Below are 6,907 nucleotides of genomic sequence, written 5' to 3'. Positions count from 1 at the left end.
GTAACTTTGGGTTGGGATCTCCATTTCCTCTTCTGTAAAAGGAATGGCTTGGACCAAATGACCTCCATGGCCCCTCCCAGCTCTGAATCAACAACCTTATAATTCTTATCTTGCCAGTCCAGAAGAAACAGGCTTGCCACCATTTGGTTAGTGGTTGGTGAACTAATAGTAGAGATGCCTGGAAGTTAAAACTGCATTTATTTTTAAGTTTTATGTAACCAGGCCTTTGAAAATGGACAGACACCGCTCTGCCCACTGGCATCCAGAGGCTCTCTGGGAATCCTGGGACAGTGTTCCCACCCAGCTTTGGGAGAAACTGAGTCTATCTTAGGGTCTGAGTCTGGGCTGGGGGACCAGCTGCTACAATGAGCTGGTTTAGACTTGATTTTGAATCAGTGAGGTTTTAGTACATGTTTCTGATAAGAGACAGGGCAATGGTGCATGGTGGGAGTGAGCAGGCCTGCAACACAAGGGAAGTGGGAGGAAGTGATAAAAAGGATATAATCATGGAAATGTCAAGAAGTATTTATTAAGCCCCTTCTATGTGCCAAGCACTGTGCTAAGCATTTTTCTTAGAAATATTTTCTCATTTGGTCTTTACAACATCTTTGAGAGGTAAGTGCTATTATGATCCCCACTTTACAGTTGAGGAAGCCAAGGTAAAGTGACTCCCCCAGAGTCACACAGCTCATGTCTGAGGCCAAATTTGAACTCAGATCTTCCTGACTCCAGGTGGCTCCATCTCTGGGGTCTGAGGAGACAAAGATAGAAATGTAACATTCCTTTCCCTCAAGAGTCTTACACTTTAAAGGAGGAGACAACATGTACACATGGAATCATATGCGAAATAAATAAAAGGTCATTTTTTTGAGAGGTGGTAAGAAGTATTCTTGGATGGGGAGCGCTGGAAAGGACTCATGGAGAATATGGTGCCTGCTTCATCAAGGTAGCCTTGTACTCTTGCCTCTGGATACCACCCTCGGGCAAAGAAGGCAGATTTGGGTGCCCTCAGAGAAATCATGCAGATTTCTCCAGTGTGTTCTTGTGTTCTACCCACTGAACATTCCTCTGATACCAAACCATAGCTGGAGTATTGTGGTCAGCCACGGGCATCTCATTTTAGAAAGGATACCCACACCAACAACAGCAGTGCGGTCAAGAGTTCATTCCACAGGAGGATGTTTAATCCAAAGAGAAGGCTAACAGGAAAATGGTAACTTATCAGATATTTGAAGGGCTGTTCCAAGGAAGGAAGCTTAGCTTGGTTCTGCTTGGCCCTAGAGGGCAGAACAAGCAGCAATGGGTGGAAAATGGAGGAAGACAGATTTAGACAAGAGAGAAGAAAAGTAGTGAGTTGTGCCTCTTTGGAGGGTGTCAATAAAAGACTGGATAACCACTTGTTGGAGGTATCATCATTTGAGGAATAGAAGGAACCTCAGAAGCCATCTAATCCAGCCCATACTGGGCAGGACTCCCCATTAGAGCACAGCTGACAAATGGTCGTCCAGCCTCTGCTTGAAGATCTCCAAGAAAGGGCAATGTCACCTCTTGAGGCATTCTGAGACTGCTTTAATTGTTAGGAAGTTTTTCCCCTGATGGGGAAATGCGAGAAGAGAGAGTGAGGCTGATGACTTTGAATAGTTCTGTCTCACTTGAATCCAATTCACCTGCAAGTCAAGATATCATCCTCCTGATATCATTGGTCCTCTTTGAGAATGGACAAACAACAATCTGTGAGTAGTAGTAGCTGTCCCCTGGGGACCCAACCAGCCAGTTTGAGTTAGGGCAAGGCGGCTGCTTCTTCTTCTTCTTCTTCTTCTTCTTCTTCTTCTTTTCTTCTTCTTCTTCTTCTTCCTTCTTCTTCTTCCTCTTTTCTCTTCTCTTCTCTTCCTCCTCCTCCTTCTTCCTTCTTGCCTATAGTCCCATAGACATACAAACTGCAGCTTGGATGTACTGTGGGATGCAAATTGTAATCCAGGGCCCAGATCTCTGGGTCTCTGCCTTTATAGATGATTGTTATTGATAAGCAGATTCACAGAGTCTGAGTGGGAAAGGGACCCTAGGGTCAGTCAATCAGCACATGATCCAAACTATAAGCACAAAGGCCCTGTGATTTAAAAAGTCTGTTAACTCTGAAAACCTGCATTATGAAATTTGCTAGCCTTGTATACTTTGCCTAAATAAGGCAAGAAACTCAGTTACTAACTACATAGGAACTCCTCAGAGGTTTGCCATTTCATTTTCTAGCTCATTTTACAGGTAAGGAAACTAACGCAAACAGGGTAAAGTGACTTGTCCAGGGTCACACAACTAGTAAATATCTGAGGCCAGATTTGAGCTTATGAAGATGAATCTTCTTAATTCAAACCCACTTGCTCTACATAGGTAGGTCTATTAGGGGTCAAACATGGAGTCACTTCTGTCAGCTAGAGCCTAGCAAGAGGCCAATCTTCCCATTTCCACATCTAGGGCTTCTTTTGCCTACTCTTACTTATCAGGGTGGAAAATGGTGGTAGTGGTAAGACTAATACTGTCATAGACTCTGATCCCATTCAGAGTTGGGATGACCTGTCTCACTGCAGTCTCATAGATCTTTCAACTACCCAAGGAAGAAGGTGAGAAGTTCTACCATACCACACCAAGCTTTCCTTGGGCTACCAGCCCATCTCAATGGGGCCTTCTTTGTTCCCAGGAAGCACTGGGTTACCCTATACAAATCAAGCCCATAGGAACAAAGAAGATACAGCATCTAGGCTGCAATGGAAAGCGATCTGGATTTGGATTCAGAGAGGCTGGGCTCAGACCTCAGCTCTGCTGATGACTGTTTTAGTTACCCTAAACCTCTTAATCCCTCTGAGCCTCAGTTTCTTCATTTATCAAGTCGGGGTGGGGGATGGTGGACTAGATGACATCTAAGGTCCCTTCCAGCTCTGTTTTATATGACTGGCTTTGATGAGGTCCAGAGATGCCCCAATGTGGCAGAACCAGTTTAAAATGTAATTGGGAAATATTTAACAAAATGAATAAAAACACAATAAAGCATAGTAGATAACATAACACTTAAAAATGAAGTCCATATGCAGCCAGAGGGGATCCTTATGTACAGACAAAGGGCCCCTTTTATTTGAGTTTGACATCATTGGGTTACACAACATTGATGCTAAATGAGTCTGAGCCCCACCACCACAACCAGGAATTAATATCGGCCTTTTCAGTGTTTTGACTTTTTGGGTATTTGTGATTTGGAGACATCATCAAAATTAAAATGAATGAAAGGGAGCTTTATGGATTAAATCGAGGGAGGAGGAAGAGAATGGAAAGATACATAACAGAATCAAAAATCTCATATTTACATTTATAGAATGAGCTGACTATCTGCACTGATGAAGTTAAGTCCAAAATGAAGAGTGGTCCCTTTGATTAATTAGGAATGCATTGCAACATTGTTTCCGAATAGCCTAGGGCAGAACTGGGCTGTCTTTATTTCTGTCCTTTGGCATTGCTTTGAGCCCACACATGTCCTGGCATTCTCATGGTTATTTCACAAATGAGACTAAACAGGGGGGTCTGTTGGAGCCAGTTGGGGTCCAGATGGTGTCTTTCTCGTGACTAATGTACTCAGCCTCAAGTTCCACCAAGTTGATACCCCCACTCCAGTAACTGAATCAGGGAGGCGGAGGGGTGGAATGCCTGTCTACATTATTTCTTTAATTAATCAGGAATAATGTCTTTGGTCATTCACTCTTTTTTTGTTTAGTATTTTATTTTTCCCCTAGTTACATGTGAAAACAATTTTTAACATTCATTTTTAAAACTTTTAGTTCCAAATTCTCTCCATTCCTCCATCCCCTACCCTGCCCCACCCCGCCCAAGACAAACAATTCAGTATTGGTTATACATGTGTATTCATGCAAAACGCTTCCATAATAATCACATTGTGAAAGAAAACACAGACAAAAGGAAAACCTCAAGAAAAATATAGAAAGTTTCAAAAAAAAGTCAAAAAAAGAAAAAATATAGAAAGTTTTTAAAAAATATGCTTCAATTTGCATTCAGACATCATCAGTTCTTCGTCTGGGGATTGACAGCATTTTTCATCCTAAGTCCGTCAGAGTTGTCTTGGATCCTTATTTTGCTGAGAATAGATAAGTCATTCACAGCTGATCATCTTACAATATTACTGTCACTTTGTACACAGTACCATTTACTCTCGTTGTAGGAACAGGTAGTAGAGAGAGAGCTGGGAAGCAGGAGAGACCTGGGTTCAAATTCTACCTACATTTTGCGAATCCTACATTCATGTCAGCTATTATTCTGTTTGTCTTCAAGCCTCTCCCCCCACCAATCCATCCTACATACAGCAGCCAAGCTAATTTTCAGAAATCATTTTCATCACATCACTTCCCTGTTCAGAAGCCTACAAGATTCAAGTTCAAATATAGTTCCTTGCTTTGGTATCCAAAGACTGCTCCAGTCTGATGGTCCTAGCCTAGCTTTCCAAACTTATCTCCTGCCATCTTTCATGAACCAGTCACCTCAGGCAACTAGTCAATTTCACAGTTCTCCAAACATGCACAGAGTCAAGAGAACTCAAGAAAGGTCCCCATTGTGTTGGGAGAAATTTTGTGATGGATTTAAGGGAACACGTGGACAAGAGCCAGCAATGACTGTTAGGCATTGATGAGGAATGCCCTGTGTCTCTGGAGGGACCTCCCCCATCAGTGAGATCACCCAACCATAAGAGTATTGCAGTCATTTTAAAAAATTACCTTGAAGGGGCAGCTAGGTGGCTCAGTGAGTAGAACACTCAGCCTTAGAGTAAGGAGGACCTGAGTTCAAATCCCATCTCAGACACTTGACACACTTACTAGCTGTGTGAACTTGGGCAAGTCACTTAACCCCAATTGCCCTGCCCTTCCAAAAAAGTTAAAAAATTTTTAAAAATTATGTTTGAAACTCTCTTTATCTTCTCTCCTAAGTCTCCTGTTTCACTGACTTGGACATTCATGACCTTTTCGTAGTTTTCATCTTCCTTGACTTCTCTATAATATTTAACACTTCTTCCCCCTTCTCCTTGATACCATGGATTCTGTTGGCATGTGTAACACTCTGGTCTGCTTCTCCTCCCTCTGACTGTTCCTTCTCTCTCTCCCTCCCCACCCCCCTCTCTCTCTCTCACAGTGCCAGGCCTGGAGTAAGGAAGACTTGCGTTCAAATCCAGCCTTAGACACTTACTAGTTGTGTGACTCCGGGCAAATCACTTAAACCAGTTTGCCTCAGTTCCCTCCATTGTAGAATGAGCTGGAGAAGGACAAACCATTCCAGTATCTCTGCCATGAAAACCCCAAGTGGGGTCATGAAGAGTTGGACATGACTAAACAACAAAAAACAAAATCTGTTTCATGGTTCAGCATACACACCCATCCCTCCACTTCTTAGAATTGTCTCACACTGCCAACTAGACATTTCAAACTGGATATCCCACAGGCATCTCAAACTCAACCTGTCCAAAACAAAACTCATTAATCTTTGCCCCAAACCTTCCTCTCTTCTCCACCTTCCTAACATTATCAAGGGCACCCCCATCCTTCCAGTCACCCAAGCTTCCAAATGCTGTCATCCTTGATTTCTCCCTCACTCATCCCACCTATCCAGTCCATTGCCAAATCCTGTAGATTCCACAACATCAATGTTCCCTTCTCTCTACTCACATCACCATGACCTTGGATCACCTCTCACCTAGACTCTTGAAATAACTTTTGTTTTCTGCCTCAAGTTTTCCCCCACCTTAATCCATCCTACACTCAGTTGCCAAAAGGATTTTCCAAAAGTGCAGGACTGATCAGGCTGACATCCCACTCAAAAAAATTCCAGCAGGTCCCTAGAACCTTCAGGATTAAATATAAAGTTTGTCACTTAAAGCTCTTGATTCCTGCCCACCTTCCTACCCTCCCAGTCTTCTTATACTTCACTTCTCTCTATGTTTCAGTCACACCAGCCTACTTGCAGTTCCTCAAACCTGGCGCTCTCTCCTGCCTTTGACCTGGTTGTCTCTGATGGCTGAATGTTCTCCTCCACCTCTACCCACCTTTCACTTTCCCTCCCTTTGCAGTCTTTCAAGACTCAGCTCAAATCTCACCTTCTGCCTTTTCCTATCCCCTTAGCCACTAGGACTTTCCCCTGAGATTGCGGACCATCTCCTGTTATTTTCATATGTATTTGGCCCGTTAGAATGTAAACTCCTTGAGGGCAGGTACTGAATACTGTGTCTGGCTCAAAGTAAGTAAGCACTTGATAAAGACTTGCTAACTGTAGTTTTGAGAACAAAAATCAAATAAACACTACGGTTCTTGGAAAGAAAATTTCAATCATTTGCCACATGGATTCTAATCATAATTCCTTCTGACTTCCCTGTGCAAAACCAGTATACTTCATATGTGTTATATCTTCTCCTATTAGAATGTAAGGTTCATGAGGGCGGGAGTCCATCATGCTTGCTTGTATTTGTATCCTGAGGGTTTAATGAAGAAGTTGGCAAATAAGTGCTTATAATAAATGCATTGTTATTCATGCATTCTTCATTTCTCATGTCTCCAGATGCTTTTGAGTCACTTACTACCCAGCCACCCACCCTTCTGAATTTAATTCTGACATTTGATGTCAGATGTATAAATCTGTTTCAGAGAAGCCCACTGTTCAATGGTGGGGGAGGGGGAGTGGAAGGGACAGCTTTTTAAAATATTTATTTTTTACATGCATTTATGATCTGTACTTCCCACTGCCCCTCCCATTGAACAATAACACCCTGAAAAAATAAAACCATCATACATATGAATAGTCCAGAAAAACAAATTCTCTCATTGATGGTGCTCAAAAACACAGGTCTTCCCCTGCACCTAAAATTCAC

Source organism: Trichosurus vulpecula, chromosome 6, assembly GCF_011100635.1.
Source record: "Trichosurus vulpecula isolate mTriVul1 chromosome 6, mTriVul1.pri, whole genome shotgun sequence".
NCBI lineage: Eukaryota > Metazoa > Chordata > Mammalia > Diprotodontia > Phalangeridae > Trichosurus > Trichosurus vulpecula.
The sequence above is the reverse complement of the archived record's forward strand: the minus strand, read 5'-3'. Positions refer to the sequence as shown.